Source organism: Coregonus lavaretus (genome assembly GCF_964263955.1).
Source record: "Coregonus lavaretus genome assembly, contig: HAP1_SCAFFOLD_2031, whole genome shotgun sequence".
NCBI lineage: Eukaryota > Metazoa > Chordata > Actinopteri > Salmoniformes > Salmonidae > Coregonus > Coregonus lavaretus.
In genome coordinates this window covers 19,613-32,800 of record NW_028156252.1, presented here as the reverse complement: position 1 = coordinate 32,800, position 13,188 = coordinate 19,613, and positions in this window count along the sequence as shown.

Here is a 13,188-nt window from a genome sequence, read left to right as displayed (position 1 = left end):
CGGTTTTTTCTATTCAACTGGCAACTGTTCATTTGTCTTGAACAATTGCTGTTCATTTTTGTTTACAGGGGGTATCACACTAGCCTATAATGCCCCGCCTATCTTTCATCACAGCAGTCAACAGCTTTGTGAACTGTTTTGTTTACTCTGGAATAGTCATATTTCATTTACAGTGGAATGAGGTTATTCTCAGCTTGTTATTTAGAATAGACCAGGTCAGCTTTTCTTTCATAAATATAAAGATATGTTTATTACAAAAGTATTACAAAGGTTATTAATAAGGCAAACTGTGAAAAGAGATCAGGCCTATACCAGAGATGGAAGAGGAAGCGAGACACCCCACTCGCTGTTTTTTTCTGGTTCAATTGAAGTCAATGAACTAAGCAGACCAGACCCAGCTGCTATCGCATTGGTGTCTAAGGGAGAGCCACCTCGTTAAGCAGAAAGGAAATTACTTTTTTTTCTCCCAATGGTAAACGGCCTGAGTTAACTGTCTTCATTTATCCACCATCTTTGCCGATGTCTTATAACCATTACCTTATTCCCCTGTGATGCCACAAGAGGGAGTGTGAAGATGTGCTGCTGTTTGTTAGGAGGGTAAGGGTTAGTGTCTGTAGACAAGTCAGGGTTAGTCTGTAGACTAGGTCAGGGTTAGTCTGTAGACTAGGTCAGGGTTAGTGTCTGTAGACAAGTCAGGGTTAGTCTGTAGACTAGGTCAGGGTTAGTCTGTAGACTAGGTCAGGGTTTGCCTGTAGACTAGGTCAGGGTTAGTCTGTAGACTAGGTCAGGGTTAGTCTGTAGACTAGGTCAGCGTTAGTCTGTAGACTAGGTCAGGGTTAGTCTGTAGACTAGGTCAGGGTTAGTCTGTAGACTAGGTCAGGGTTAGTCTCTGTAGACAAGTCAGCGTTAGTCTGTAGACTAGGTCAGGGTTAGTCTGTAGACTAGGTCAGGGTTAGTCTGTAGACTAGGTCAGGGTTAGTCTCTGTAGACAAGTCAGCGTTAGTCTGTAGACTAGGTCAGGGTTAGTCTCTGTAGACAAGTCAGGGTTAGTCTGTAGACTAGGTCAGCGTTAGTCTGTAGACTAGGTCAGGGTTAGTCTCTGTAGACAAGTCAGGGTTAGTCCGTAGACTAGGTCAGGGTTAGTCTGTAGACTAGGTCAGGGTTAGTCTGTAGACTAGGTCAGCGTTAGTCTGTAGACTAGGTCAGGGTTAGTCCATAGACTAGGTCAGGGTTAGTCTGTAGACTAGGTCAGGGTTAGTCTGTAGACTAGGTCAGCGTTAGTCTGTAGACTAGGTCAGCGTTAGTCTGTAGACTAGGTCAGGGTTAGTCTGTAGACTAGGTCAGCGTTAGTCCGTAGACTAGGTCAGGGTTAGTCTGTAGACTAGGTCAGCGTTAGTCTGTAGACTAGGTCAGCGTTAGTCTGTAGACTAGGTCAGGGTTAGTCTGTAGACTAGGTCAGCGTTAGTCCGTAGACTAGGTCAGGGTTAGTCTGTAGACTAGGTCAGCGTTAGTCTGTAGACTAGGTCAGCGTTAGTCTGTAGACTAGGTCAGGGTTAGTCTGTAGACTAGGTCAGCGTTAGTCTGTAGACTAGGTCAGGGTTAGTCTGTAGACTAGGTCAGGGTTAGTCTGTAGACTAGGTCAGGGTTAGTCTGTAGACTAGGTCAGGGTTAGTCTGTAGACTAGGTCAGGGTTAGTCTGTAGACTAGGTCAGCGTTAGTCTCTCTCTCTCTGGATGAACATTCTGCCCATTATCTGCTTTCTTTCCAATCAAATCTAAATATAAGACTGTCTTTAATTGTCTTCCTACTGCTGTTGATGTAAACATGCCTCTCTCAGTGGCAGACAGCGACCAACAAATGATGGACTAGATTTACCAAAGACTGCTGAGCTGCTGCCCTCTGCTGGAACATAGTAATGATTACACAAAGATGGATGAATGAATGCGGATAATAAACTAAGCAGACCAGACCAAGGTGCATTAGTGCCTATGGGAGAGCCACCCCTTAAGCAGACCGGAAAGTGACCATTGTTTTCAATGGTAAATGGCCTGAGTGGTACATCTGTGTTTATCCACCATCTTTGGTCTAGTCTCGAAAATCACAGCTAGGGCAACATGTATGTCGGAACCATAGATATATATATATATAAAAATGTATGCACTCACTACTGTAAGTCGCTCTGGATACATTACAAAAATGTAAATGTAAGATGTTGTATCTGTGCCATTATGGTGTCTGTGACAGCATGGGCAGCGCCATTGTGGCTATCTTCATTTTAAAGTAGTACATTTTCTTCTTCTTTGTATGTTTGAAAAAAGTTTAAAGCTAATATTGATGATTCACAGCCACCTAGAGTGCTGAAGTCTTGAACCAAATCTTGTGTCATTCATTTATTTATTGTGGCCACTAGATGGCGGTGATAGAGCTTAAAGCCATTTACAAACTAGGCAAACCAATTTGAAGAAGAATACAATGCTCTGATCATTGGCTGATCACGTCCCAACCCATAGGAATCCCCACCCAGTTGACTACTTTAAAATGGTGGAAGCCCTCAATGGCAATGTCCATGCAAAAACAGTTTATTTCCAAGTAATGATCTCTATACATCTTTATGGAGAAGCCACATCCCTGATTGGCAGATGGCTGGCAACCCTGATTAGAAGCAGGATGCAACGTTTTGGAAATTTCAGATAGAAATGGGCTATGTAGAACAAACATGCCTCTCTGACATGTAGAATAAGGAATTAAATGGGCTCTATTCATAGCATTTCAATTAGCAACTTAGTTCTCTACAAATGTTGTTATTGAATTATTTGATTTTTTTCTACCCAGTGAAGAGGGCTGTTATGTATGCTATCCTGATGAAGTAACAAATATATATATATATCTATAGTGCGGACCATCACACTGTTTTACTTACTGCTGTGGGGGTTCCAGACTGGTGAAACCATAATGATCACAAATGTTTTTATCATACTTACTTCCATTTATTATATAATAATATTAATGTTGTTGGGTTAAAGTTGTTGGGCGGCAGGTAGCCTACATTTTTACATTTACATTTTCGTCATTTAGCAGACGCTCTTATCCAGAGCGACTTACAAATTGGGTTAGAGCGTTGGGCCAGTAACCAAAAGGTCGCTGATTGTGCCCTTGAGCCAGGCACTTAACCGTAATTTGCTCCGGGGGCACCGTAGTACTATGGCTGTCCCTGTAAAACAACACATCTTTACTGCACCTATCCGGTGTATGTGACAATAAAACATATGTATACAGTACCAGTCAAAAGTTTGGACACACCTACTCATTCAAGGGAGATTTACTGTGTTCAGTGAGTCTTCAACCACAATGCTAATCAATACAATACTGATGCATTCAATGCTAATCAATACTGTAAATAGGCCTACTCTGAATCAGATCACTCAACAACATTCATTAATCGTTATCCTCAACTACCTCAACTAGCCGGTGCCCCCGCACATTGACTCTGCACCGGTACTCCCCTGTATATAGCCTCCCTACTGTTATTTTATTTTACTTCTGCTCTTTTTTTCTCAACACTTTTTTGTTGTTGTTGTTTTATTTTACTTTTTTATAAAAAAATAAATGCATTGTTGGTTAAGGGCTGTAAGTAAGCATTTCACGGTAATGCCTACACCTGTTGTATTCGGAGCATGTGGCAAATAAAATTTGATTTGATTTGATCTCTAGCAACCCAATGTTCAAAGTTGTGTTTACTTTATAAGAGGGAGGGCCTGCCCCCCTCAGTTGCAGATAGCAATACGCCTACATTTTATGAGTTTAACCCAAGGCTCTTAGCCACTATAATTGATTTACAAATACAAATTGGTTTTATTTAAGGCATTTTCATTATTTGTAGACAAACTTACGCAAAGTGATTTATTTTGATTTAGTCCAAGATCTCCACAGGCGCAGACCAAACCAAAACCAGGTTCAGGCCCACGATTAGGCCTACCACAACCCAGTATGTTTTTTTATTAGACGTTTTCCAACATCAAGATATGAACTCTTTCTGCCTCAATATAAACCACACAGAGACGATAGAAAGAGAAATAACTATGGTAACTACTGTATCCAGGGAACAAACCCTGGTCATAGACGCAGCTCAAACCACAGATGTCCTCCAACCTAAAGTGTTAAAGTTAGCTCAGGAAGCTGTTGTACCACAAGGCAGGTTTCTGGTAAACTAACTCATTCCAAGAAATGTAGAGAATTGAGAGGGCAGGTGCTGCAGAGATGGAGTGATGACTGCCTTCTACTTAGAGATGAAAGCTGGTCATAGACGCAGCTCAAAACCACAGATGTCCTCCAACCTAAAGTGTTAAAGTTAGCTGAGGAAGCTGCTGTACCACAAGGCAGGTTTCTGTTAAACTAACTCATTCCATGACATCATGTTAAACACTGAGCTATACATAGAATGAAATAAAACTATCTGAAAATATACCTAGATGGGATCACATCAGATACATACTTTATTTTTTATTATCAGTTCAATTCAATGTCTGTAAATTCTGGTCATTCGGTTCAGTTCGTTTTGATGTCACTTTAATCATTCTCATCAAATCAAATTTTATTTGTCACAAACACATGTTATTGCGGGTGTAGCGAACTGCAAGTGAGTATACAGTATTGACTGCCACACCCTTCTGCCACATCCCAGCAGACACCCTACGTTTTTGGTCTCTCCGTCTCTCAACGCCGCCACCTGGGGAGGAATTTTTTTAATAGTTTACACAAAGAAAGATTTCGTAACGACTCTCTAGGTCTATCATGTGGGGAAGGGGGCTCATTGGGAAAGTATGGGGGGGAGTTGCCCCTGGTTCAGTTACCTCTGATTGGCCACTAGTTTTGGGGGTTGAGGGCGGTCAGAGCGAGTCAGATTGAATGGACCACGATAACCATTCCTCTGAGTTCTACCAAGTTATTAGAGTGAGCCAGATGCCCCTCTGTTAGCCTACCATCTTGTCGTTCTTCTAGTTAGTTAGCTAGCTAAGGAGTGGACCCACTAATGCTACATTAACTATACACTAACTTTACACAACTGCATTTTATATTTGTAGAGTTTCTAATCGTTTTTCCAGCTAAGGAGTGTTCAAGAGTTAAGGGGTTTCCAGAAGGAGCCGTCTAGATGTAGGCTAACCTTAGGCTGTGCCCCAAATGGTCCATAAGGCTCTGGTCTAAAGTAGTGCACTATATATGGAATAGGGTGGCATTTTGGACACAACCTTAGAGAGACCTGAATCCAATCTCTGTCACTTTGCATTTGCTTGACAACAGGAACTCAACATTTCCATAAAGATCCCTAAAAATGTTTAACCATCTGACCTGTCTGGTTGTAACTGAAAGAGCAGCAGATGTCCGCAGCCTGTTTATCCTCAGAAGTGCTGCTTTTCCTGGCCTGTAAAACAAAGGTAAGACACTGGGCAAACATTGGTTGAATCAACATTCAAAAAATTTTCCACATCATAACAAAACAATTCAATGTGATGATGTTGAATCAAAATGGAAAACTGATTGCATTTGCAAAAAGTAATCAACGTAAGGGAATTTTGTATTTTTTTAACCCGACTTTTAACCTAAATCCAATGAGATGGTGATTTTTTTAGTTAATTTCACGTTGAATCCATTTTAGTTGACAACTCAACCAAATGTAAATCAAAACTTGATGTTCAAATTACGTCTGTGCCCATCTACTGACATTTTAATCACATATTAGAAATGGCTTACAATAAATAATCTAGCATTGATAATCGATAATAGTGTGTGGAAACTACAAACCTCAATGAAACATAACTTCGATATCCTTGATTTTTCGTTCTTTTGAGCAGGTGGATTTTGTCTAGACGGCTCAGACTTTTGATTGCGTTTCCATGGGGACAAGAGGTAGGGCTGGTGAGAAGGGATAATGGGTGTTGCTCAGAGTTCTTCACAAAGTGTCAGAAACACCAGAGGAGTTCTCTCAGACTCAGAGAGACTTGCAGACTGACTCCAATGATCCAGCAGCTTTTGGGTTAGCATCTCTGAAACATTCATACACATCTCCTGGTCTGCCAGAAGGACATCAGCTCTTTGCTTCTGATTTGAAGGAACTATGTGGACAAAGTGGAGGTAGATATGCTGCCAGTGACTCTGTCTTGTCTGGATTTGTCCGGTTGTCTCAGTTTGATTTTGATATCGATGCATCTTTGAGATCTTCTTGAAATATGTTTTGGACTCGCAGGTGGTCTGCCAGAGCTTCACGTGTAGAAAGCAGCTCTGTGTTCCCACAGATCTTGTCTAAGAATACTGTAAGAGTCTCATTCAAGAGATCCCCAGGGGTGAAGTTTGTCTGCTAGGACTGCACTTTGTTCAGCTGTAGTTTGGGTTTCACACAGGCAAATGCATCTACAGTTGAAGTCGGAAGTTTACATACACTTAGGTTGGAGTCATTAAAACTAGTTTTTCAACCACTCCACACATTTCTTGTTAACAAACTATAGTTTTGGCAAGTCGGTTAGGACATCTACTTTGTGCATGACACAAGTAATTTTTCCAACAATTGTTTACAGACAGATTATTTCACATATAATTCACTGTATCACAATTCCAGTGGGTCAGAAGTTTACATACACTAAGTTGACTGTGCCTTTAAACAGCTTGGAAAATTCCAGAAAATGATGTCATGGCTTTAGAAGCTTCTGATAGGCTAATTGACATCATTTGAGTCCATTGGAGGTGTACCTGTGGATGTATTTCAAGGCCTACCTTCAAACTCAGTGCCTCTTTGCTTGACATCATGGGAAAATCAAAAGTAATCAGCCAAGTTTATACGCAAGTATAAACACCATGGAACCACGCAGCTGTCATACCGCTCAGGAAGGAGACGCGTTCTGTCTCCTAGAGATGAACGTACTTTGGTGCGAAAAGTGCAAATCAATCCCAGAACAACAGCAAAGGACCTTGTGAAGATGCTGGAGGAAATGGGTACAAAAGTATCTATAGCCACAGTAAAACGAGTCCTATATCGACATAACCTGAAAGGCCGCTCAGCAAGGAAGAAGCCACTGCTCCAAGACCGCCATAAAAAAGACAAACTACGGTTTGCAACTGCACATGGGGACAAAGATCGTACTTTTTGGAGAAATGTTCTCTGGTCTGAAGAAACAAAAATATAACTGTTTGGCCATAATGACCATCGTTATGTTTGGAGTTAAAAGAGGAAGGCTTGCAAACCGAAGAACACCATCCCAATCGTGAAGCACAGGGGTGGCAGCATCATGCTGTGGGGGTGCTTTGCTGCAGGAGGGACTGGTGCACTTCACAAAATAGATGGCATCATGAGGAAGGAAAATTATGTGGATATATTGAAGCAACATCTAAAGACATCAGTCAGGAAGTTAAAGCTTGGTCACAAATGGGTCTTCCAAATGGACAATGACCCCAAGCATACTTCCAAAGTTGTGGCAAAATGGCTTAAGGACAACAAAGTCAAGATATTGGAGTGGCCATCACAAAGCCCTGACCTCAATCCTATAGAACATTTGTGGGCAGAACTGAAAAAGTGTGTGCGAGCAAGGAGGCCAACAATCCTGACTCAGTTACACCAGCTCTGTCAGGAGGAATGGGCCAGAATTCACCCAACTTATAGTGGGAAGCTTGTGGAAGGCTACCGGAAACGTTTGACCCAAGTTAAACAATTTAAAGGCAATGCTACGAAATACTAATTGAGTGTATGTGAACTTCTGACCCACTGGGAATGTGATGAAAGCAATAAAAGCTGAAATAAATCATTCTCTCTACTATTATTCTGACATTTCACATTCTTAAAATAAAGTGGTGATCCTAACTGACCTAAGACAGGGAATTTTTACTAGGATTAAATGTCAGGAATTGTGAAAAACTGAGTTGAAATGTATTTGGCTAAGGTGTATGTAAACGTCAGACTTCAACTGTACCTTGCAAAGATCAGTTCTCAACCTATTCTGGGGATTGCTCTCAGCACATTCTGGTCCAGTCTCAAAACAGCAGGGGACTATATGTTTCAACATCACAAACACTGCTGGTGCTCTGTATACCTTTTGTTGTATACAAGTATGGCTTGACGGTGTAGAGGTGTTGTGTGTCTGAGAGACTAAGCTTGAGGAAGAGCTTGAGGCTGAGGACTGTTGAGAACAAACCACAAGTTGATTAATCTCTCTTGTGACCGCTGTAGTAATGGCAGTGGTCAGCTTCATGTTCCCGTTGCTTAGGGCTCTTCTCAGTGTAAAGTAGGAACCTGTTTGCCCTACCATCGCTATGAAGTGACTTCACAATCCTAGGCCTTCATCTGGAGTAGTGCAGTAGCAGGTCCTTCATGGTCTCCACAGTATCTATGGTTATTTTCAACAGCTGGTTGCTAGCCAGGTCCTGCAGTACAGATGTCACTATCCCGAAAGCCATGTCACTCAGGGTCGCCCTAGCTGATCTTTCAGAGGTTCACGACCCCAGGGTCCAATGTCCATCAGAAGGTTGGCGACCAGGTCGACCACCACTTCTCTGGCAGGAAGCAATGGAGACAAGGGCTGACTTTCGTCCTCGGTCATGGCTGTCTCTATGTCACTGAAAACCCTGCGGGCAGTTCTGATGTCTTCGAATGAGAGGGGTTGGTTCCGAGAGCATAGCTCTTTAGATCATGTCTCCTCATCTGAGTCAGAATCATAGCTGTGACCAGGTGTTCTTGAAACGTCCCATGAAACGTGTCTAGAACATTAATATTTGATATTCTGAGAACATGGTAACCATGTTCTGGGTATGTTCTGTTTGACATTAAGGGAATGTTTTCCTAACTGTAACGCCAAAATATATTCTCTGCTTCTCTGACACATGGCTTTTGGACAAGATACCCCCATGGGTATCCAACTCGATCGATTCTCCATTCATCGAGCAGACAGGACAGTGGACTCAGGGAAATCAAGAGGGGGAGGGGTTTGTCTCTTCATCAACAACAAATGGTGTGCTGACTCGAGCGCAGTGGAAGTCTCGACCCAACTGCCAACCCTTCTACCTCCCGAGGAAGTTTTCAGCTATTATTGTGGCTGTTGTATACATTCCACCTCAGGACAAGAAAAATAACAAGCTGGCACTTAACGAACTGTACAAGGCTTTAAACAAGCAGAAAAACTTGCACCCGGAGGCTGCTTTTCTTGTTGCTGTGTCATTAAGACACGTGAAGCCCAACCCATCAACACGTCTCCTTCGCCATTAGGGGTGATAAAGTCCTACACCCACAATCAAGCAAATGGGGCCCTCTCTCGTCCCCCATTCGGCAAATCAGATCATGACTCCGTACTCCTGCTTCCTGTTTACAACCAGAAGCTCAAACAGGAAGTACCCGTGACTCGCTCCGTTGAGAAATGTAATCAGAATCAGAAATTATGCTACAGGACTGCTTTGCTAGCGCTAATTGGAATATGTTCAGAGACTCCGCTGATAACATTGACGAGCTAACCACCTCCGTCGCTGGCTTCATTAGGAAATGCATCGGCGAAGTTGGCCCCACAGTGAAGGTTTGCTGCTTCCCCAATCAAAAGCCATGGATTAACACTGAGGTTGGCGCTAAGCTAAAGGACAGGGCTACCGCACACAGGGCTATTGCAGACAACCCTGAGGCTACGGCTGAGGACAGGAACAAGTACAGGAAGTCCCGCTACAACCTCCACAGTCATCAAATGGATATAGGAATAAGGTGGAATCCTAATACACAGGCTCCAACATCCGCTGCATGTGGCAGGGGCTACAGTCCATTACTGATTAGCCGTGATCTGCCCAACAATGCCTCTAGCAGACGAACTCAATGCATTTTATGCACGCTTCGACAACAACAACACAGTGCCGTGCGTGAGCAGTGGTGAAAAAAGTACCCAATTGTCATACTTGAGTAAAAGTAAAGATACTGTACCTTAATAGAAAATTACTCAAGTAAAAGTGAAAGTCACCCAGTAAAATCCTACTTGAGTAAAAGTCTAAAAGTATTTGGTTTGAAATATACTTAAGTATCAAAAGTAAATGTAATTGCTAAAATATACTTCAGTATCAAAAGTAAAAGTATAAACAATTTCAAATTCCTTATATTAAGCAAACCAGACAGCACCATTTTCATGTTTTTTTAATTTACGGATAGCCAGGGGCACACTCCAACACTCAGACATCATTTACAAACAAAACATTTGTGTTTAGTGAGTCCCCCAGATCAGACGCAGTAGGGATGACCAGGGATGTTCTCTTGATAAGTGTGTGAATTGGACCATTTTACTGTCCTGCTAATCATTCAAAATGTAACAAGCATTTTTGGGTGTCATGGAAAAGGTATGTAGTAAAAAGTACAATATTTTCTTTTGGAATGTAGTGAAGTAAAAGTTGTCAAAAATTTAAATAGTAAAGTAAAGTACAGATACCAAAAAAACGACTATTTTTACTTAAGTACTTTACACCGACTGGGACAAGGACTGGGACAAGGAGAGATTGAAAATGACCGTGAATATGCCTGCCAGCTGTTCTACGCATGGTCTGAGAACGCGCGCCCTGGAATACTGTGCGGCCCCACCGACCCAGAGGACTGGGTGATCTCGCTCTCTGAGGCCGACGTGAGTAAGGTTTTTAATCACAAGGCCGCGGGGGCGCACAGTATTCCAGGGTGCGCGTTCTCAGAGCATGCGTAGAACAGCTGGCAGGCATATTCACGGTCATTTTCAATCTCTCCTTGTCCCAGTCTGTAATCCCCACGTCTTAAGCTGACCACCATCATTCCTGTTCCCGAGAACTCTTAAGGCTTCATGCCACAATGACTAACGCGCTGTAGCACTCACATCTGTAATTAGGAAGTGCTTTGAAAGGGTGGTTATGGCACACATCAACTCCATCATCCCAGACACCCTAGACCCACTCCAATTTGCATACCACCCCAACAGATCCATAGATGACGCAATCTCAATTACACTCCACATTGCCCTACCCACCTAGATAAGAGGAATACCAATGTGAGAATGCTGTTCATTGACTACAGCTCAGCGTTCAACACCATTGTCCCCTCCAAGCTCGTCACCAAGCTTAGGACACTGATCACCGGCGACGATGAGACAGCCTACAGGGAGGAGGTCAGTGACCTGACAGTGTGGGGCCAGAACAACAACCTCTCCCTCAACGTCAGTAAGACCAAGGAGCTGATCGTGGACTACAGGAAACAGGGGGGCGAGCATGCCCCCATCCACATCGATGGGGCTACAGTGGAGCAGGTAGAGAGCTTCAAGTTCCTCAGTGTCCAAATCACTAAGAACTTCAAATGGTCCACACACGCGCACAGTCAGGAGGTTGAAAAGGTTTGGCATGTCCTCCAAAAGTTCTACAGCTGCACCATTGAGAGCATCTTGACTGGCTGCATCACCGCTTGGTATGGCAACAGCACCGCATTAGATTACATGGCGCTACAGAGCGTGGTGCGGACAGCCCAGTACATCACTGGGGCCGAGCTCCCTGCCATCCAGGATCTCTATGTCAGGCGGTGTGAAAGAAAGGCCTGGAAAATTGGGCCTTCCGGTGCATCAAGTCTGATGGCTCCTGAACAGCTTCTATCCCTAAGCTATAAGACTGCTAAATAGCTAACAAGTTGACCCTTGTATTTTATTTTTGCACTGTCTCTATGCACACTCACAGGACTCTTCACACTCACGCACACTGACACTCCAACACACGGACGCATACACACACTTCATTTGCTCACACACACACATAACATGCACACACGTTTACAGTATACTGACTCTACACACACGCACACACACTCACATACAATCATCATATACGCTGCAGCTACTCTGTTTATATCCTAATGGCTAGTAACCCCTATACATACAATATCTCCCTCCATCACTCCAGTATACCTGCACATTGTAAATATGGTATTGGAGCTGACCCTGTATACAGCTTACTTATTACTTTGTCATGTTCTTCTTATTTCTTATTTTTATTTCTCGTGTGTTTTTGTTCTACCTTCTGTTATTTTTAGTACTACTTTGATATTGATTACTGCATTGTTAGGTTTAGAGCTTGCAAGAAAGGCATTTCACTGTACTTGTGCACGTGACATTAGAACTTGAAACTTTAAAACATGCCAAAAAAGTTATCAGAAGGTTTTTGCTAACATAGATGGAATGTTTCAAAAAAATTAACCAAGAAAAAAAGAAAAAAACGTTTGTCTCTCTGTGTTTCATACATTTCCTTCAATTGGCAAGAGAAATCATCAGAGCGAGTGAAACAGCGCCCCTCTGTCTCTGTATGTGTAGGCCATCTATCTGATGCTGTCTGGTCAGAAAGAGTATGATATTGTTGCCGCCCGTAGCATTGAATGCAAAGGAAGCCAGCTAGCATTTGGCCTCCCTTGATAATTTTTAAAATAAATTAATAGCCAATCAGCGTTGGGATAAACAGAGTGAGCTCAGCTGTGAATGGTCCTGGTGCACCAAAAAAAGTTTCAAGGGAAGCTAGTTTAGATTTGGCTTCGGCCCAATCAGATCAAAAGTCAAACGCCATTATTGACAGAAAACTTGAATAGTTGCATCTAGTTGTGTTGTTGTCCTCCGGTGGCTAGCTAGCTAGCTAAAATCGTCCCTTTCCTAAATTAGCCATCGATGGAGATAGGGATTTGGACTTCTAGTTTTACTTAATTCTTGTACTGGCCAATGATTATAACGGCAATTCTGATCCAACCATAAATTCATACATTGTTGTGCCCCTGGCATGAGAGGATGGAAGTTCAACATGTAGCTAGATGTAGTATGCTAATGTTAACTAGCTTGCATGGCGTATCGTTGCCCATGAAAGGAAGTTAGGCTAGGGAGCGTAGTGAGTCATAGACCATTTAGGCAACATGAAAGAGGAGGAGAGCATTGGTGTTTTCTATGTGCATGCACACACACACACACACACACGCACATGCACACACACGCACATGCACACACGCACACGCACACACACACACACACATAAATCAGTGCCATGGACAGCCACCTCATATTTAGCTTAGGTTGATTGGACTAGATTGTTTTTGGTATCTTTTATTTATCACTGTACTAGACTAAGCATAGGTGATTAGATTATGTTGAAATGTTGAAGTTGAAATGGTGCTGGAATAGTGGAGGCAGCCAATGAAATCCG